The sequence below is a fragment of the Lithobates pipiens genome, unplaced genomic scaffold, assembly GCF_037356315.1.
Source record: "Lithobates pipiens isolate NorthernLeopardFrog02 unplaced genomic scaffold, aLitPip1_a1.2 Scaffold_17, whole genome shotgun sequence".
Lineage (NCBI taxonomy): Eukaryota > Metazoa > Chordata > Amphibia > Anura > Ranidae > Lithobates > Lithobates pipiens.
In genome coordinates this window covers 13,821,702-13,844,154 of record NW_027507755.1, presented here as the reverse complement: position 1 = coordinate 13,844,154, position 22,453 = coordinate 13,821,702, and the positions used below count along the sequence as shown (strand labels likewise).

The 22,453-nt window shown below is 44.3% G+C and overlaps 1 protein-coding gene across 2 annotated transcripts in view; it reads left to right on the top strand.

Annotated features, from left to right (window-relative positions):
• LOC143986591 (cyclic nucleotide-binding domain-containing protein 2-like) overlaps positions 1 to 22,453 on the top strand; it is a 564,608-nt gene that overhangs the window by 434,684 nt on the left and 107,471 nt on the right. The window lies entirely within an intron of this gene.

Here is a 22,453-nt window from a genome sequence, read left to right as displayed (position 1 = left end):
AGTTGCAGTAGTCAAGGTGGGAAATAATCAAGGAGTGAATAAGTTGCTTTGTGGTGTCATTAGTCAGGAAGAGTCATGTGAATTGTTCCTTGAATATTGGTGTGCTTTGTGTATTTCTTCCAGATCTGTGCAGTAATCCAATGGGAACCCTTACTTCTGTGCAGAAACTTGCTGTAATTAAGACCGGTCACTGCTGCTCTCTCTCCTTGTGCAGGTGACTGGTCTTGTCTCCACCCCTTCCTGTAGTTTTCTACAGACAGCCTACACTGGATGGGGTTGCTAGGCCCCTCCCACAGCCCTGTACAGTATATTTTTGTTGGGGTACAATTGACAATTATTTAAAGTAACACACATACAGTGCCTTGAAAAAGTATTCATACCCCTTGAAATTTTCCACATTTTGTCATGTTACAAACAAAAACGTAAATGGATTTTATGTGATAGACCAACACAAAGGGGGTTATTTGCTAAAGGAAAATCCACTTGGTACTGCAAGCACACTTGGAAGTAAAGTCGCTGTAGAGCCGCAGGGGACAAGCAAGGAAAATAAAAAACAGCATTTTAGCTTGCACATGATTGGATGATAAAATCAGCACTCATTTCAGATATACCCCTTAGATTTAGAGCGACTGCACTTTCAAGTGCACTTGCAGTGCAAAGTGGATTTGCCTTTCGTAAATAACCACCAAAGTGTCACGTACTTGTGAAGTGGAAGGTAAATGATAAATGGTTTTCAACATTTTTTACAAATAAATATATGAAGAGTGTGGCGTGCATTTGTATTCAGCCTCCCGGAGTCAATACTTTGTAGAACCTCCTTTCACTGCAATTACATCTGCAAGTCTTTTTGGGGATGTCTCCACCAGCTTTGCACATCTGGAGCGAGACATTTTTGCCCATTCTTCTTTGCAAAATAGCCAAAGTTCTGTAAGATTGGATAGAGAACATCTGTGAACAGCAATTTTCAGGTCTGGCCACAAATTCTCAATTGGATTTAGGTCTGAACTTTGACTGGGCCATTCTAAAACATGAATATGCTTTGATCTAAACCATTCCATTGTAGCTCTGGCTGTATATTTAGGGTTGTTGTCCTGCTGGAAGGTGAACCTCTGCCCCAGTCTCAAGTCTTTGGCAGACTCCGTAGTCATCAAAAAAAAAGAGAAGCAGCTGGCAGCACCAAACCAGCAAAAGTATTTATTGTAAAGCCTTCACAGTGAGTACAGAAAGCGGCAGATGCGTTTCAGCGATGAGCCTTATTCAATCACAGCATCATCTTTTGCAAAGCTAACATGTTTTCTTCTAAGATTTCCCTGTATTTGGCTCCATCCATCCTCCCATCAACTCTGACCAGCTTCCCTGTCCCTGCTGAAGAAAAACATCCCCACAACATGATGCCGCCACCGCCATGTTATACGTTGGGATGGTGTGTTCAGGGTGATGTGCAGTGTTAGTTTTCTGCCACACATACTGTAGCATTTTGCTTTTAGGCAAAAAATTTCAATTTTGGTCTCATATGACCAGAGCACCCTCTTCCACATGATTTCCGTGTCCCCCACATGGCTTCTCACAAACTGCAAACGGGACTGCTTATGATTTCGACAATGACTTTCTTCTTGCCACTCTTCCATAAAGGCCAGATTTGTGGAGTGCATGACTGGACGGAAAAAGTCCAATCAGATCATGTTGTCGGAAAATCAGATCGTGTGGGGGCTCCATCTGACTTTTTCCGTCGGAATTTCCGACGCACAAAGTTTGAGAGCTGGATCTAAATTTTTCCAACAAAAAAATCAGATTGTTTAAATTCCGATCGTGTGTAGACAAAGTGCCACGCATGCTCAGAATAAACTAAGAGACGAAAGCTATTGGCTACTGGCCCGTTTATAGTCCCGTTGTACGCGTGTTACGTCACCTCGTTCAGAACGATTGGATTTTCCAACAACTTTGTGCAACCGTGTGTATGCAAGACAAGTTTTGGCCAAAATCCATTAGAAAAAATCTGACAGATTTTGTTGCCGGAATGTCCGACCATGTGTATGGGGCATAAAAGTTGTCCTGTGGACAGCTTCTCCCACCTGAGCTGTGGATCTCTGCAGCTCCTCCAGAGTTACCATGGGCCTCTTGGCTGCTTCTCTGATGAATGCTCTCCTTGCCCGGCCTGGCAGTTTAGGTGGACGGCCATGTCTTGGTAGGTTTGCAGTTGTACCATACTCTGCATTTTCGGATGATGGATTGAATAGCGCTCCGTGAGATGTTCAAAGCTTGGGATATTTTTTATAACATAACCCCACTTTAAACTTCTCCACAACTTTGTCTCTGACCTGTCTGGTGTGTTCCTTGGCCTTCATGATGCTGTTTGTTCACTAAGGTTATCTAACAAACCTCTGAAGGCTTCACAGAACAGCTTTATTTATGCTGAGATTAAATTACACACAGGTGGACTCTATATACTAATTAGGTGACCTCTGAAGGCAATAGGTTCCACCAGATTTTAGTTAGGGGTATCAGAGTAATAGTGGCTGAATACAAATACATGCCACACTTTTCAGATATTTATTTGTAAAAAAAGTTTAAAAACCATTTATCATTTTCCATCCACTTCACAATTATGTGACACTTTTTGTTGGTCTATCACATAAAATCCCAATAATATATATTTACGTTTTTGATTGTAACATGACAAAATGTAGAAAATTTCAAGGGGTATGAATACTTTTTTAAGGCACTGTAAACAATGAATCACTGTGCATTACCTTAACACATGTTATTGTATGAATTGGCCTTTACTGAACTCTCCATATCTCTTTGATATTGTAAAGCAGGAACCAAATGTAACTGATATTCAGTTGTTGTTTGTACCACAAAGTTCATCAGCAAAATCTTTACATTGCCAATGGATATACTGATCCATAGTCATGACTGCCAGATTCATAAATTACTGGGCCCCTCTTTCTTTAACCTGAGCTTCCCTAATAAACAGACCCAGACAGTGGGGAATGGGTATAAGGCCCCTTGCAGGAGCATCTAGCTGCTGCGTGTACTTTCTGGCATTTTAATACTCCAAGCAGGCACAGGTGCAGCGTCCATCCCCGTCGCCTGCAGCCTTTCAAAGTCTATAGCAGGCTGTGGCTGGATGGGGCTGAAAGCTGTACCATGTGTCTCTCATGTTTAAGGCTCTGTGTTTTCAGGGGCGAATGCCTGGAACACTGGTCATCTGCGTTTTAGGCCTTTGCCCCTAGATGCATAGGGCTCTAAACACTTGGTACAGCGTTTAGCCCCAAGCCTACTATAGACTTTGACAGGCTGCAGGCATAGGAGTTGGACACCGCACCCATGCCTTCCAGGCACACTAAAACATCAGGAGGGGCTCACAGCTACTAGATGCCCCTGTGTGCAGGGGTCCTTAATTGCCTCAGCAACCATTGCATTGAGGCTGGGTTCACATATGTGCAAATTGGATGTGGTTTTCACTGCATCCAATTAGCATAATATGTGAATGTAACCGGCTCCCAATGGAGTCGGTTTACACATGTCTGGGGTGGCCACAGTGCAGATTCCAATGGTGTCCTTTGCATTTTTAGGTCCGGTGCAGGTGCGAATTCAGGCAAAAATTTGGACTTGAATTGCACCTGAACGGGTGAACAGAAAAACATCGGATCAAAGACTGGAAACCATGGCTGATCATAAGTGATGATAAAGGTTTTCTTAAGCCCTGCTTCTGCAAACTACTAACACTGATTGGGAGAACATGGAAACAATGGGGATGGTCTAGCTAGGACTGAACTAACTAACACTAAGCAGAAGGAGGGGGACAGAGAGCCCAAAACCACCTTTGATGCCAGCATACTACTGAACAAAAATAATTTTGCACCACAAATGAAGGAAACTGTGGAGATCCACTAGGGCAGTGATGGCGAACCTTGCCACCCCAGATGTTTTGGAACTACATTTCCCATGATACTCCACTACACTGCAGAGTGCATGAGCATCATGGGAAATGTAGTTCCAAAACATCTGGGGTGCAAAGGTTCGCCATCACTGCACTAGGGTGTAGAAACTCTGTTCACTTACACCAACATCATTACAGTACTATTGTATAGGAACACCAATTGGACAACCTTTTAGGTTCAGTGTTGTCTTTTCACTTTCCCAAGAATATAGTCAGCAGTTGAGATGTGTTGGTGTGGATGGTGGAATCTATTGATTTGAGCCTTTTACTTTTTGATTCCTGTGTTCTATTACATGGCTTTATCAAAGTGATAAGGGATGGCAGGGGTCATTTGGGGATCCTGTCGGCATTTGTTGCATTGATTTAGTAATATTATCTGTCTACAGCTGACAATGGAATCCTAACGTTGGTAACCAATATGGAGAGAGGCAAATGATTGATTCCATCCATCCATCTCAATGACACATCCTTCTAATAAAAATGATTTCTCACTCCAGGAATTCTGCAAACAGTCATTCTCTCATCAGTATTTACAGCTTGTGATCTAATGTAGAAAAGAAGAGAATGTCTCCAAATAAATACGCCTGGGCGAGGATCTGTCAATATAAAAAGGGACTTATGTATACAGCATGTAGTGCAACGTGCAAAGTTTTAAGGGTTGTTATTCCTTCTGCTTGACAGGAAAGTCTCCAAGTGTCTGGAAACATATTGTGACTCTCAGAACTTTTTTCTCTCTCAAAGAATAGGTGCACGAATAACGCCCTTCTGAGTCACTCTTCATCTCTGCCCCCTACCCACCTCTGGGCACTGTCTCTTGGCTCCACTCCCTACCTACCTCCCAGTACCAGCCCTTTAGCAAATACAGAACCAAGTATCATTTGGTGCTACAAGGTGATTTGTATGGAATTTGATAGACCCCACCAAAGCAACAATAGAACAATGGACCCCCACAACAAAATACCAGCCTAGCATCAATAGACACTCCAGCAGCCAGAAACAATAGACCCCTCCTTCAACAGTAAATTCCTCCTAGCAACAATTGACTCCCCAGCAACAAAAGACCCCCCAGCCAACAACAATATACCTATCCAGCAACAATAGACCCCCACAAACAAATAGATTCTCACCAGCGGCAATATATCCCCCAGCAACCAGCATCAATAGACCCTCCAGCACACCTTGCCATAAAATACATTTAGGCCGCGTACACACGCGGGGACTGTTCGCTCAACTTTGTCCGTCAAACAGTTTCAGCGAACAGTCCGCTCAAAATTAGCATGGACAGACTTGCCCACATACGACGAACGAACAGTTTGCTGAAACCGTGCGCGATGACGTGAACGGCACGTACGACGGGACGGAAAATACGACGTCCTATACACTGCATTACAACTTTCGGCGTGTAAATCCTCTCTGAGCATGCGCGGAACTTAGTTTGACGAACAAGCCTACACACGAGGGGACTGTTCGCTGAAACCAAGTTTCAGCGGACAGTTTTTCGGAATTTCCGAAAAACTTTGTTCAGCAGACTGTTCGCTGAAACTGTCCGCTGAAAGCCCACACACGGGCGGACTGTCCGCTGAAACACTGTTCAGCGGACAAAGTTGGGCGAACAGTCCCCGCGTGTGTACGCGGCCTTAGTGCCGGAGGTGCCATAACTCCATTATCCAGCATTCCCGCTAAAAAAAAAGCCCTGGTGAAGGAAAAAAATAAAAAACCCCAAAAAGAACAGAAACAAACATGTGTAGTGGATGACATTTGGGATCAAATATCACACACATTGTAAATGTCGTTTTTGGTCTCAGGACAATAAAGGTTCTGAGGGTTAATTATGTAGGTAGGCCTTAACACCAGTCTGGCCAGGCTATGTCTGAAAGTTCTGCCTGGTCATGTGAGCGGTGAGGTGCACATGACAGGCCAGAACCTAGTCTGGTTGGATGTTTGGGTATTGGCCCTCTCGGAGCCAATCAGTGGGAGTGCCAGGGCCCACTGAGGAGTCTGGGAGGGGATACTTAAATGGGTGTGGGTCACGTGTTCGGGGTTCCAGAGTTGTTTGTGAGACCTGTGTGGTCTGTTCTGGTTCCAGGACCGGGGTAGCCTCATGAGGGGTCCCAGTCATGGGGTGTTCGACACCCCGCAACATGTTCCTGTCAGTGGCCCCTGATAGACCTGCCTGGTCTGTGGTAGGGATCCGTCTGTTCCCGAGTCTCGGAACCTGCTGGACCGAGGCGCAGTAACTGAGGGAGGATTCAAGGTGTCCGGGTGTGCTCTCGGCTTGGAGGTACACCACAGCTCGTGGAAGTGACCGGGGGAGGACTCTTCGGAGGAGGGCCGGCAAGTGGCATCCTGAGATGTGCTTGGTTACTGAGTTGGGAAGGACATTGACGAATTCAAACTTTTCCAGTACCATTGAGGAAGCAGAAATTCCAGGTACGGTGGGAAAAAGGTTCCTGTACACCCTCAGTTGATTGTTCAAGTTTTGAATCAACATGCTGACTGCCATGATCTCTGGCTAGAGATCTGTTCAGCCTTGTAGTTAGGGATGAGCTTCGTGTTCGAGTCGAACGTACATTCGACTCGAACATTGGCTGTTCGTGCGTTCGGCGAATTCCGAACGTTTTGGCCGTTCGCGTCAAAATTCGAGTGACGCGCGCGCGGACCATAATGCACTGCGTTGGCGCAGTGCATTGCTGCCCGATGATTGGCCAAGCATGCACTGTGACCCCGCATGCTTGGCCAATCGCAGCGCCGGCAGCGAGGAGAGCCATGATTGGCCACAGGCATCCTGCCTGTGGCCAATCATAGCTCAGGCTGTGTAGTGCACGCCCCACACTATATAAGGCCGCCTTTGAGGCGGCTTCGTGTAGTGTGTTACTTAGCATCTGAAGCAGTGGGTGTTCTGTGTACCTTCAACACAGTACACACCAATCGTTTTTGGCTGATTTCCTATCTTGCTGCTGTGTAGTGGTTGTTGTCTGTGCCCTGACTGCAGTATACACCACTATATTCACCTCACCTATATAGCTAGTGATCTAGCTTTAACCACTTAACAACTGCCCATTGCCGATTAACGGCTTCAGGGCGGTTGTTTAACTCTGAGAGGCCGTTAATTAACGGGCTCCCAGAATTCTGCTCTCGCGTGCCCCGAGGTGTGCGCACTCGAGAGCATCCGTGACCGCCGGGTCCACAGGACCCGGCGCATCACGGATCACGGTAAACGGCCGCTCATAGCGGCCGTTTACCACGTGATTGCTCCGTCAAATGACGGAGTGATCACTTGGAAACAAACCGGCGTCATGTTATGACGCCGGTTCCTCCCTCCCCTCTCTGTACCGATCGGTACAGCGGAGGGGAAAGAGATCGGTGTCAGCAGCGATGTGGGCTGCATCTGCAGTGCCCACATCGCTGCTCACCGAATTTAACCCCTCAATTCCCTGCCAATACTCTGCAATACCAGTGCATACTCTGCAGTACCCTGCCATTACTCTGCAGTACCCCGCCATTACTCTGCAGTACCCCGCCATTACTCTGCAGTGCAGTACCCTGCCATTACTCTGCAGTACCCCCCATTACTCTGCAGTAACCCCCATTACTCTGCAGTACCCCCAATACTCTGCAGTACCCTGCCATTACTCTGCAGTAACCCCCATTACTCTGCAGTAACCCCCATTACTCTGCAGTACCCCCCAATACTCTGCAGTACCCCCAATACTCTGCAGTACCCTGCCATTACTCTGTAGTACCCCCCAATACTCTGCAGTACCCTGCTATTACTCTGTAGTACCCCGCCAATACCCCACCAATACTCTGTAATACCCTGCCATAAATTGCCATACCCAGCCATACTCAGAGATACCCAGCCATACTCGGTGATACCCTGAAATACCCAGCCATAGACGCCCCCCACCCTCACCGCCCTCCGGTGCTTCTACCAACTCGCCAGTACGATCAAAGCCAGAATCTTTTTTTTATTTTTTATTTCAGGCTTCCCAGCCTAGAGGTGAGATGTGGGGTCATATTGACCCCCCAGATTTCACTGTAAAGAGGACCTGTCACCCCATATTCCTATTACAAGGGATGTTTACATTTCTTGTAATAGGAATAAAAGTGATCAAAAATATATTTTATGGGAAAAAAATGTCAAACTAAAATAAATAAAGTAAAATGAACAATAAAAAAATAAAATAAAAATTAAAGCGCCCATGTCCCCATGTGCTCGCATGTGCCACACATGTGAGGTATCGCCGAGAATGTTAGAGCGAGAGCAATAATTCTAGTCCTAGACCTCCTCTGCAACTCAAAACATGTAACCAGTAAAAAAAAAATTAAAGCGTAGCCTATGGGGATTTTTTAAGTAGCGACGTTTGGCGCCATTCCACGGGCATGTGCAATTTTGAAGAGTGACATGTTTGATATCTATTTACTCAGCATAACTTCATCTTTCACTTTATGCAAACATTGGGCTAACAAGTGGTTAATAATAGAGCTTGCAGTCAGTAGTGTTAGGAGATAGTGCGTGCTGTCTGCGTGCTCTGTACCCAGTACATACCGCTATAATATAGGGCAGGCCCCTACTTTCAAACATCCAACTTACAAACATCTCCTACTTGCAAACGCAAGGAGACAGCAGCAAGTGAGATGAAAAAAGATGGACGACAAAACAAATTATACAGGGCTGATAACCCTTCCCTATGTTTTCCAAAAAGCTTAAAGATAGTTTTTTTGACTGGAGCTACACTTTAAAAATGTACCGGTTGAAAATGACAAACAGATTCAACTTAACACAACAAACCTACACAGTCCCTGTCTTGTTTGCACCGCCTGTATACTGCTGTTCTGAGTATATAGGGCCTGGGGGCCACACGCATTTCCTTTTTTTAATATGGGTACGGGGTTCCCCTTAATATGCGTACAAGACCCAAATAGGCTGGTAATGGGCAGGGAGGGCTACCCATGCCATGTTTCTCAATGATTTTCAACCATATTGCAGGAACCAGATATAACATTAAAACCGCAAGCAGTTTTAAATGGTGTTATTTCCGTTTAATGTCATTTTGTGCAGGGACTGTTCTAAACACGGGAAACACGTGGCACTTCACAGGCATACTACAGACACCCCCCAGGCACCATAGTTAAAGGAATATTTCACTTTTTTTTTTTCACTTTAATCGTCATTAAAATCAGTGTTCCCGCCAAAAGGCAGTTTTTAAAACTTTTTTTTGCAGTGACCCATGTCCCCTGAGGCAGGAGGCAGGTCCCCAAACCCTTTTTAGGACACTATCTTGCATATTAGCCGTTAAAATTAGCACTTTCCAATTCGAACGTTCGAGTCCCATAGACTTCAATGGGGTTCTAACGTTCGTACCGAACGCGGGGGTCGTTCGCAAGTTCTGGTGCGAACCGAACCGGGGGGTGTTCGGCTCATCCCTACTTGTAGTACCCAGCTGCAAGAGGCTACTCTCTGGGTGGAAAGGAAATAGAGACTTTGCTAAACCTGCAGTTCAAGGTGCCTGAGTTCTTCACCCGTGCCATCTGTTCCCTAAGAGACTGTGTTTGTGAAAGTTGTACTGCAAAATAAATCTTTTTAAAAGGAATTCATCTGTGTCAGTGTACAAGTCATTGGGTATCAACCCTGGGAACCCCTGGACGCAGAAGAGCAGGCCAGGAGAAGGTAACCGGTAAGCCCATTAAGTCAAGGCCGCCCTGCAGCGGGTTATGGCCGCTACACATGTTATACCTACCTGCTCTGGTCCTCTTCTTTTTGGGTCTCCCATCGGCAGTCCTAGTTCCTCCCACCTGCTGAATGCTTTCATAGCAAGGCTTGCTCCGGAGCGTGGCTCAGCCCTGCCCTGCCACTCTTTCCTCATTATCTCACTAGCTGTAATTGACAGCAGCAGGAGCCAATGGCTGCCACTGCTGTGTGACTCAATGAGGAGAGAGAGACCTGTGAGAGCTGCTACTCCCATGCACATCACTGAATCGAGATGTGGCTCAGGTAAGTATGGGGGGGGGGGGGGCTGCACCCAGAAGATTTTTTCACTTGCATATAATACATGAGAGTAAAAAAACTTGGGTCTTTAGAACCACTTTATGGACAGTTCTTGAAATTTGATCTTTTAGTAACTTTACAATCTGCAAGCAATTAATCTAGATATGCCACAATATAGAAAGAGTGTCATTTGTGCTAAATTAAAAATTCATTTTTGAGCTCCAGTCAGATGACCTTGCCTAGGCTGAGATGATGTCATCAGTCTGCTTCTGGCAGCATTTCCTCAGTCTTCTCTCCCTCAGTGATCAGACTGCCAAATTGTAACTTTGCAGCAAGTCACAAGATTGATGAGGAATAAGGTGTATTACTTACCTTATCGCTCACCCCAAAAGCACAACGTGGGTGGTGTGTCATATGTGGAGTTTTAAGTTTGACTAGCTTTCATTGGGATTCACAATGGCGCCATCCATTTTTTCCATCTGTGACATGTTAACTGTTTACCAGCAGATGCTGAGCTTTTCATGTGGACTCTGCTACAGTACATTGAATTATGAGCTGTGCATTTTTTGCACACTGATTATTTTACACGTTGATGTTTCTGCACTTTATTGCTTATTTGCACAATAACTTTGCAGAATAATAGTTGTTGCTGCGATTGGTGCTGATATTTGCACATTAGCACACATATCTAAATATATACAACCAGCTCTGTGTCAAACTCCTAATGCATATTTGTACAGAACCAAACTCCCTAAATTCAATTGCTGCTAAACATAAAGACATGGATGAGTGAGTTTGGTTTGGGGTGGAGGAACTTGGGGATAAGGAACTTGGTATACCTTGCCCCGCTGCAAGGTATACCAAATGAATGCAGAGGACACGGATTGAACCCCAAAAGTATGTATGACATTGATATATTTATTGGGGTCCACTTAAGGAAGTGAGCAGCTAGGATACACAGAACCAGTATATTGATAAGAGATTTGAGCTGCTTAAATGTAATAATATAGTGTTTAATAAATTGGGCATTGTGCCCAATGGGCTTCCTCAGTTCCTACATGCGCTTATGACCTTAATGGAGGGGTCTTCAAACTTTCTAAACAAAGGGCCGGACTTTAGAGGGGCTAGACTGTGGCCAGTGGTAGTAGAAAATGCCCTGGCGTTGATAACAATGCCCCATTATTGGTGTCCGTGAGAGGGACAGTACCCCATTATTGGCATCAGTGGGAGGAATAGTGCCTCATCATTGGTGTCATTGGGAGGGAGAATGCTCCATCATTGTTGTCAGTGGTGGGATTAGTGCCTCATCATTGGTGTCAGTTGGGGAATTAGTGCCCCATTGTTGGTGTCAATGGCAAAAATTACGCTCAGTTGTTGATGTCAGTGGCAGAAATTATACCCCATTGTTAATGTCAGTGGGAGGAATAGTGCCCCAAGGGCCAGATAAAGGCAAGCAAAAGACCACATCAGTTTGGAGATGATTGGCTTAGAGCAGCGATGGTGAACCTTGGCACCCCAGATGTTTTGGAACTACATTTACCATGATGCTCAACTACACTGCAGAGTGTATGAGCATCATGGGAAATGTAGTTCCAAAACATCTGGGGTGTCAAGGTTCACCAACACTGGCTTAGAGTATAAGAAGCACTGAAAGATTTTAGAAGATTTTACACAATTTTGATATCAGTGAGGCCGCGTACACACGCGGGGACTGTTCGCCCAACTTTGTCCGTCAAACAGTTTCGGCAAACAGTCCGCTCAAACTTAGCATGGACGGACATGGCCACACACGACGGACGAACAGTTTGCTGAAACCGTGCGCGATGACGTGAACGGCACGTACGACGGGACGAAAAATACGACGTCCTATACACTGCATTATAACTTTCGGCGTGTAAATCCTTTCTGAGCATGCGCGGAACTTAGTTTGACAAACAAGCCTACACACGAGCGGACTGTTCGCTGAAACAAGGTTTCAGCGGACAGTTTTTCGGAAATTCCGAAAAACCTTGTTCGTCAAACTGTCCGCTGAAACTGTCCGCTGAAAGCCCACACACGAGTGGACTGTCCGCCCAAACACTGTTCAGCGGACAAAGTTGGGCGAACAGTCCGCCCGTGTGTACGCGGCCTGACACATGGACTATTTTGGTCTTTTTTGTTTTGTTTAATCTTTTTGCTCTACATCGTATTTGAAATTTTAAGTACTATCACATATGTTGCACGGATATTTGTATTATTGCACAAGTTCTTTGGGGTTGTCATATGTTTTCTTCATTGTTGATTCAGATTTCATTTTACCTATACATCACTTTATTATTTTGTATTCGTTTTTAAACTGTCTGCCAAAGAGAAGGCCTTCAAATGTAATATTATTATTCATTTATAAAGCAATGTTGTTGCTTCAATAAAAAATCAAAAAAGCACATATTTACAAAGCACAATGGTATGCTTTACAAATATGCATTGTACTTCACTGACTTCAGTTAAATAAATGAGAGGAAAAAAAAGATGCAATGAATAAGCCTGGTCCCATGACCCATCAAAGTCATGTGACTGCCTTCTCCTCCAATCATAGAGCTCTGTTGCAGCGTTACGTTGAGAAAACTCCATAGGATGTCACAAACTTCCTACCGTGGCCTGAATTTTAAATTTAAAAACTAAGTTTTAAATTGGCCCCACAGCGCTTTATGCAACTTGTATGTTCTCAAGATGTAATCCTTTCAAGGTTTCCATCAGGCCTGCCGGCTTACTTCCTGCGCCGCCCCTGTTGCTATTTTTAATATGACAGATCCTCTTGAACCTCCTTGGACACAATGAGATTACATCTATTTAAAATGATGTCTACAATATAGAATTGAAATGTAGTTAAGACATCTTTCTGTTCCATTTTCTTCAGGGCAGACACTTGTATAATATAATGCAGCCAAATAAAGATTAGTAAGTTGGATATAAATTAGCCGGCTCGGCGTGAGTGCCGTCTGATGTGCAGATTCCAATTAAAGGCAGTTATTGCGCCTTCATTGCGGGTTTTTGGAATATTTTATCCCTGATCTTTAACTTTGCTATGACTAGATAATTATAATTGTGTGTGTCCATTAAATTCCATGAGTCTGCATGTTCGACTTCGAGATACTTTTATCACAAGACGGAGCATGATTAAAGGATGAGCCAGATACGGATGTTTTGGAAATTGTCTTTACCTTACCGTGCCCTCGTGATGTAGTTTGGGGAAAATTTGCAATCACTGGAAATAGAACTTTCTACCCAACCAAGGAAGAACTAATTGCCTTTACAATGGTTTGGCATTAGAACTGTGTTACTTACTTTAATGTGTATCTAAATATATTTAAAAAAAAAAAAATTGTCTTAAAGTATAACTCATGGGGAAACTTTTTGTTTGAGTTTTGCATATAATGGAGAGGGATTAGAACACCGGTCAGGTTTTTATTGCTGTCTGTGTCCCCATCAGGGAGATTTACTTTCTCTATTTGTCCTTGTGACAATTATCAAGGAGAGTAAAATTTAAATAAAATACTGATTTTTGAATTGTCACCAGAACAGCAAATTTCACCAAAAGTGGAAGTGAATCACAAATTTTGGGTTGTCACCAGAAAAGGAATAGAGGGGAAATATTCCAATGGGAACACTAGTTCTGGTGACAACCGTGAATTCCCTCACTTTGGGGTATTTCCTATCACTTCATGTTGTGACTATGCTACAGGAAATGAGAGGACATCTCCCGAATAAGGATGAGCTGACCACCCCCCCTCCCCGTTCGGTTCGCACCAGAACCTGCGAACAGACCTAAATTTCGTGTGAACTTTTGAACCCTATTAAAGTCTATAGGACTCGAACGTTCAAAATCGAAAGTGCTCATTTTAAAGGCTAATATGCAAGTTATTTTCCTAAACAGTGTTTGGGGACCTGGGTCCTGCCCCAGGGGACATGTATCAATGCAAAAAAAAGTTTAAAAAAAGTTTTTTGGGAGCAATGATTTTAATAAGGTTTAAAGTGAAACAATAAAAGTGTAATATTCCTTTAAATCTCATACCTGGGGGGTGTGTATAGTATGCCTGTGAAGGGGCGCATGTTTCCCGTGCTGTATTACAGGGAGCCGACAATTCATTATAGCCGTGAGTGATTTTAAATGACTTTTTTTCCTGCAGAAATGACACTTTGTGCAGGGACAGTTCTAAGCATGGGAAACATGCACCCCTTCACAGGCATACTATAGACACCCCCCAGGTACGAAATTGAAAGGAATATTACACTTTTATTGTTTCACTTTAAGCATTATTAAAATCACTGCTCCCAAAAAACTGCAGTTTTTAAATCTTTTTAATTTCTTATTCAGTGGTCAGCGGCAGAACTTTGCCTATGGCGCGCCGCTGTTAATGGCGATATGTTGCGAGTGGCGGTTCCCGTGCGCATGCGCGGGAGTGACGTCATCACGGCTCAGTCAAATGACAGCGCCGGAGCAGCGAGACCCACCAAGAAGATGGAGGCTCCGTACACAAGGGGACAGCGGTGACTTCGCTGGGTCCTGTGTCAGGTAAGTGACACATAATGGACTACTATGCAATGCATAGTAGTCCATTATGCTTTACCTTTGCAGGGAATCAAAGAGGAAATAAAGCCATCAGGGTTTACTTCCTCTTTAAAGGTTGCAGAATGCAGATATGTGCGATTTACAGAATGCAGTTATGTGCGATTTACAGTTTGCAGAATCCAGTTATGTGCAATTTACAGTTTGCAGATATGTGCAATTTACAGGTTGCTGAATGCAGTTATGTGCTATATACAGTTTGCAGTTTGCAGATATGTGCAATTTACAAGTTGCAGAATGCAGATATGTATGATTTACAGGTTGCAGAATGCAGATATGTGCGAGTTACAGGTTGCAAAATGCAAATATGTGCGAGTTACAGGTTGCTTTAGTAGAGCCCTGTGTATAATGTGCAGCCTGGTATATGATATGCAGAGCCCCGTGTATAATGTGAAGCCTGGTATATGATGTGCAGAGCCCCGTGTATAATGTGAAGCCTGGTATATGATGTGTATTCTTTAAGCGGTGGGGCTTATGGGAAGTAGGATGGGCCAAATCTGGAGGGGCGGGTCTTGCGCCCCCCATTCTAAAACTTCACCAGCCGCCACTGCATGTGCGATTCGGTTCGTAACAAATAGATTTTCGCACACATGTGTTAGTATTTGTACATTCGGATCAATTCGAACATCCAAATAGCTGAAAGAACCAAACTTACGGAATGACGAATAAGCAAAATAACGAACGAAAATACGAACTTACGAATGGACAAACTTCCAAAAATATGAAACTCCGAAACAGTAAAATAAAGAAAATTACATCTATTAGGAATGATTTACATTTCATATTTTCAACCCTTTGTCTGTTCGTAATTTTTTAATTTCATATTTTTATTAGTGTGTTTGTAATTTCGTTTATTCGTCTGTTTGTAATTTCATTTGTTCATGTTCTTAATACGTTCTTTTGAGTGTATCTTAATATGTATGTTCGGAATTTTGTGTTCTCGAATCGTTCTTTAGAATGGGCAGTGTATTAGTGAGTGATGTATCTTACTTAACCACTTCAATACAGAGCACTGATACACCTTCCTGCCTAGACGAATTTTTAGCTTTCAGCACTGTTGCACTTTGAATGACAATTGCGCGGTCATGCTACAATGCACCCAAACTAAATTTTTTTCATTTTGTTCCCACAAATATAGCTTTCTTTTGGTGGTATTGGGTGTTATTTGATCGCCTCTGGGATTTTTATTTTCTGCTAAACAAATAAAAAAAGACTGACAATTTTGAAAAAAAAAATTATTTTTTTTGTTTCAGTTACAAAACTTTGTAAATAAGTATGTTTTCTCCTTCGCTGATGGGCACTGACGGGGCTGCAGTGGCGGGCACTCATAAGGGGACACTGATGGGCACTGATGATGTGGCACCAATTAAGTGGCACTGATAGGTGGCACTGATAGGCGGCACTGATAGGCACTGATAGGTGGCACTGATATGCGACACAGTTAGGCACTAATAGGTGGCACAAATAGGCACTTATAGGTGGCACAGATTGGCATGGATAGGCGGCATGGATGAGCATGGATGGGCACTGATAGTTGGCATGGATGGGCACTGATAGGCGACATGGATGGGCAATGATAGGTGGCATTGTAGTGCAAAGTATTGTACGGATGAATGCCAATCAGTGCCAGACAATAATGCATGCCAATCAGTGATGCCCATTGTGGGCACTGATTGGCATCCATTGTGGGCACTGATTGGCATCCATTGTGGGCACTGACTGGCATCCTAGGGTGGTCTAGGGTGGCATACCTGGTGCTGGGCATCCCTGGTGGTCTGGTGGCATCCCTGGTGGTCCAGTGTGGGCATCCTCGGGGGGGGCTGCGCTGATAATCGATCAGCACAGACCCCCCCTGTCAGAGGAGCAGCCGATCGGCTCTCATCTACTCATGCCTGACAGACGCGAGTGAGGAAAAGCCGATCAACGGCTCTTCCGGTTTACACTGTGATCAGTCGTGATTGGACACGGCTGATCACGTGGTAAAGAGTCTCCGTCAAAGACTCTTTACAGAGATCATAGTTGCTGTGTGTAGACTGACACACCGCAACAACGATCGCCGTGATGAGCGCCCCCCTGGGGCATGCAACGGCTTAACATCCTGATCACGTCATATGACGTGCGGTCAGGATATTGAAACCACTTTGCTCCCGTCATTCTGCTATATGGTGGGCGGCAAGGGGTTAATATCTTTAGCCAATCAGCTTATCCCTTTTGTGTCACACTGCATTAATGAATCGTTTTAAATTTAGTTGAGGAGGAGACTGAGTCAGGTCTCGTGACTGAGGGAGTGGACTGGAGTAAGTAAAGGATTTATTTGAAAAGCAAGCATAGGATTATTAATCTTTATTTCCTATGAAAGTTCGAATCAACGAAAAAGGCAATCTCACAAAAGTAACAATTACTAAATTATGAGTAGTGTACCGAATAAACTAAAACTATTATCTAATAAAATTACGAATTTCAAATCAAATTAAACGGAATTACGAATCATTTCGTATCAACGAAAATATATCTGCTACCGAGGTCACCCCCCCCCCCCCCCCGACTAGGGGGCACTCTCAAGGGCCACTGACAGCCTCCTCAGCACTCCATCTTCCACCCGACTGCCCTGCTGGCATGGCTCATGTCTATTTTTGAGTTGGCCTTCCCCCTTCCAGCCTCTTTCTGCTGGGGATTGGTCGAGGATCTCAAAAATATGCATGGCAGCCCCTCCTTACTCCCACCCTCCAGTTCTGGAAGTTTCTACCAACTTGCAGACCAGAGGGAGGTGCTAGAGAGCTTCCAGATGAGTCATCCAGCCCTCTGAGTCACTAAGCCCGACTCTCAGCCATGCCAATTTGCCTACTCTCACAACTAACTTATTTACAACTAGCACACGAGAGGGTGCTACAAACAGGGCAATCAATAACAAATAAAGGAAGGGAAAAGGGAAAAAACTTGGAAGGAGCTATTCACAAATAAATAATAGTAGTATCAAAAATAGACATTTTATTCAAAAAAACATGTATACATCACACACATATAAAAGTTTTGCTATGCTTGCCTTTACACGTACATGAACTTTAATGGCGTCCCACTATCTGTACATATTCTGCAGGGGGTTATGAGTCTGCTGGCAGAAACAGACAATAGCAACAGTACTTTTCAAAAGAGTCTCTGGTAGGAGGAGCACCTCCAGGTTAGTAGTTAGTAGATACTAGGCCTCACCCAAAGTTCTTCATCAGGAACAGAACATCCATCTGGAACAGGTCAGGGTGTTAAGCCGGCTAAGTCCGTGAGCAGAGAACAACAAAGGCAGCAATCTTCTCCTTGCTGTTAATGTATATTACCTGTGAGCTGGACCATTCACATTAGTCCCTTCACAGGTAGTACTGAGGGTTAGGCAATCTCCTGAGGTTGCCGTCAGCTCCTCTGAGAGCAACAGAGTGACTTTTGGTGGGCTGTCCATCTTTAGCAAACACCACACTGTCTTTGTAGATAGCTCTCCCCAGGCGCTATTCCTGCCGAATGTCTTGAAACCGGGTCCAAGCTTGTTGACAATGCACAAGGGTTTGGGGACATGCATGTACTCCCATACCATGTCAGTCTCTCACTCTTCCCCGGAGTCCTCAATTATGTCCCTGATGTTTGGAGGGACATACCCCACTCCAGAGCTGTTCTTCACTGTACCTCCTGTAGGAATCTTGAAAACCTTGGCCCGAGGCTTGCCTTTCCCAAGAAGAACACAAGCTTTGGGTGAACTCACTATCCACTGCCTGTACTCATCTGCTCTGGTCTGGGTGATAGAGGATCTGTTGTAGAATTTCTGCCTCACACTGACTGGGACCTGCACAGATCCTTTGGTCCCTTCAGATGAACCTGGCGCATTCTATCACCTCGGACAGTACTACCACCTTTTCCTGAGATTGATCTCACTCCCACTCCTCTTCTGAGCTGCTATGGGATGACCACTCCTCCAATTCCTCATCCAAGGGCCCAAATTGATTGGGTTGAAGAAGGAGAGAGTGGGCATGCTCCAAAACATGTCACATCCACACTGACGTCATTTCTGGTTGCCTGTATTCCATGCTGGTCCTGACAGCATGGCTCTCCATCTTCGATCAGAGACACAGTGTTTCCCACCGCTGGTTGACTAAAACTTCCACCTGCAGATGTCTTTACTCCCAGGAGTCATGCCACTGGACCTTATGGATTTATTGATATGCCTGTTTTTCACTTCTATCTTGTGGTCCTTGTCATTAAAGTGTTTTATTATTGCACTTAGAAGCGCCTTCTTCTCTGCTTTGAAGGGCCCAAATTCTGCCTGCAGTCTGGGTGAACCCCAGTCTATAGCCCTAACACTGCACTCCCCTCAAGCTCACCTGAGGACGCATTGTCCTCCTGCACTGGCTCCTTCCAGATGGGGTCGGCAGAGTGTACGGGCACAGCCAGCATTACAGGGATACTGTCTTGTTCCTGCTGGGCAGTACTTACAGGTACCAGCTCCCCTCGCTGCAGGCCGAGGCAGATGTCTAGCTTTCTTCCCCGATGTTACTTTTCTTCGCAAGGGAGTCACCAGCATCAGACACAACCCCGTCTTTAGCAGTCACTTCAATGCCCGCTCTGGCCTTCTGGGACTTTTGCGGCTGTTCCATGCAGAGACCTGACCGCAGATCCACACTGTAGATGAGCAGCTCTTGCTCACTCAGTGTTAGCTGGGTGTGTGACTCGTCAAAATGCTGGAACTGGATTCAGGCACTGACCACCGTGGTCAGTCTTCTGCATCCAGGACGCAGTAGACACCGCCTCTCCACACCCTCAATCATCCCGAGGGCAAATCTCCCTCGATGTTCCAATTGGACACCGGTGTCCACCAGTGTCACCTCCTGCATGACTGGCAGCCAGGTCAGAGCTGGGTACACCTGTGCTCCGTCTGCCATCTTGCTCCTCTCTGCTGCCATCAGGGAACGCTGGGTCTCCTCGTGGGCGTGGCTATAAGTTAACCAATGCATGCCAAATTAACATTAAGTTAATCATTGCATGCCAAATTTGGCTTGGGCATTAAGGCATTAATGAACTCTGATCAGAAAGGATTAAAAGAAAGGGTCACTGCAAGATGAAAGAAACACAGTTTGGCTTCATAATAACCTCCAATTGATTAAAAAACATAACAATGCTATCCTACTAATATATTTTTGAGTAGAATAATTGCAAATAGGAGACTAAAGTAAAAGTATAGCATTTCTGGGTCATTTCTATTCTCTAACTGTACTGAAATAATCATTCCAGCCAGTCGGTACAATAATAGTGTCTTGTTACACTAGATAAGTAGATAGTCATCAGTGCTTTCTATGTGTAATAAAATAGATGTTAGAGAAGGAATTGGATAGCACCGCAGTTCAGAGACCTTATCGTAGTATAAAAAGCTGCCGGGCAAAGTTGAGGCAGATTGGAAGGCAAAAAAGTGAGGGTGTTAAAATTTGTATGTGTTCTGTTTGTGCCCTGTGTTAATATTTGGGATGTAAGCGGAAATCAATGTTTGGAAATACTCAGCCCGACTTTCAGATGCTTATCTGGCGGTCTGTTCAATTGATCTTTCACATATTAAAAGAGAGTCTTGGAATTAAAACAAGCTCCTGGGTCCAGCAAGTCTCAGCAAAGCAGAAGAACTCCAATTTTCTGTCTGTGGTTGCCTTTCATCTATACATTTTGAGGACCTAGGGGCATATTTATGAACTACACTACATTCACTGCAAGTGTAGTATCTTCATAGTGCATGTTTTTAATTACAATTATTCATCTACAGCAGTCGTCTCCAAATTACGGCCTTTTGCTTGCCTTTTTCCTGCCTTTGGGTCACAATCATCTCACACAGGGCACTACTCCTCCCACTGACACCAACAATGTGACATCATTCCTCCCACTGACGCCATCGACGGGGCACTACTCCTGCCATAAACACCAAAGATGAGGCATCATTACTTCCGCTAACACCAATAATGGGGCATAATTCCTCCAACTGATATAAACGATGGAACGCTATCCCCCCCCTCTCCCCCCCACTGGCACCAATGACGGGACATTATTCCTTCCACTGAAACCTAAGATGGGGAACTATTCCTTCTGCTGACAACAAAAAAGTGCAACTTGGGGCATTTTTACTCTGATTGAGGCTGGAAAGTTTTCTACTCCCACTGAACCTCCTAAAGTTTGAAGGACAGTAAACTGGCCCTTTGTTTAGAAAGTTTGGTGACCCCTGATCTACAGTGAATGTTTAACCCCTTCAGATTTGCGCTATAGCCGAATGTCAGCTACAGTGTGGATCTACTTTGCCGGGAGGCCATCAATAGACTTCCTCCCCTTTGCACGCTCCCCACACACCCCCTGCAGGGCGCGCCGGCACGCACTGTGATCACAGAGTAAATGAGACTCAGGTGATCACAGATCGGAGTAAGGGGCCAATCCCGGCAACTTACTACATGATCAACTGTCAGTCAATGCCAGCTGATCTTGTGATGTAAACAGAAGATCGGCAATCATTTTTTTTTCTCCTGACGCTGTCAGCAGCTTCTGTGCAAGGGACATCAGTTCCAAAGAGGAAGAGGTGAAGCCGACTCATCCGTGCCCACCAGTACCGCCTGCCAGTGCCCAAACAGGGCCACGAATAAGTGCCCACCAGTGCATAAGTGCAAGCAATCAGTGCCACCTAACAATGCCCATGAGTGCCACCTATCAATGCTCAACAGTGGGGCAAATCATTGCCTCATCAGTGCCAGCTAGCAGTGATGCCTATCAGTGTCACCTACCAGTTGCGATTACTGCCACCCATCAGTGCCAGCTATCAGTGCCACCTATTAGTGCCCTTCAGTGCCATCTATCAATGCTCTTCAGTGGCACCTATCAATGCCCTTCAGTGCTGCACATTATTTTTTTTTTATTTTGGTCTTTAATTTTTTTAACAAAAATAAAAAACCCAGAGGTGATCAAATACCACCAAAAGAAATCTCTATTTTTGTGAAAAACATGATAAAAATGTAATTTGGGCACATGGCATACAGTCAAAAATGCATCCAAATGCTTCTGGTGTGAATGGACCCTTACAAAATAACCAAATTTTTCCACACACTTAACATAGTTTGTTTGGCCCAAACTAACTACAGTAAGTCCCTCACTAACATGTAAGGCTACTGGATGTGCGGTATAAACTGTATATAGCTGCAGCTACATACAGCATACCGCACTGTGTTCTGGGGGCAAGCTGAGACTTCCTGTCTCATACCACAACACAGAAGAGTCTACCGCAGCAGCGTTCAGTCACTCAAAGCAAGCAATGCATTCTATCAATGAATACAAAGCTTTCTCTGATTGGCTAAGTCTAAAAAAAAAAAAAAAAAATATGGAGGTTTGTACCAAATTCTGCTAATTGACAGCCAACATTCCGATCTTAAATATACAAAAATTTCCCCTTGTCGAGTGGGACTTAATAGGCATAATATGTGACACAAATAATTTTATGAAAAAGTATAAAGTATTTTTATTAAACTAATATCCAAAAATGATATAGAATATCTACAAAACATCATAAAAAATAACTATACAAATTCTTTTGATTCAGGAAACTCATTTCTCCCAATCATCACACCCAGGCTTTTTACTCCCTTCATTCAGCTAAAAGTAGGGGTGCCGCCATATTCCTGCATTCTTCTTTCCCAATGGAGGTGAAACATATCTATTAGGACAGAGAAAGCAGGTACATCATTATAAAAGGAGTCATACACAATAGAGACTTAACTATTGCGAGTGTTTATGCTACAAATGATGGTCCTGCTTTCTTTTTTTAATTATTCTTTGATAAATTGTCCAATTATCAGTCTCCTCACCTGATTATTGGAGGAGATTTCAACATGGTCGCCAATGCATCCTCTTTAACAGC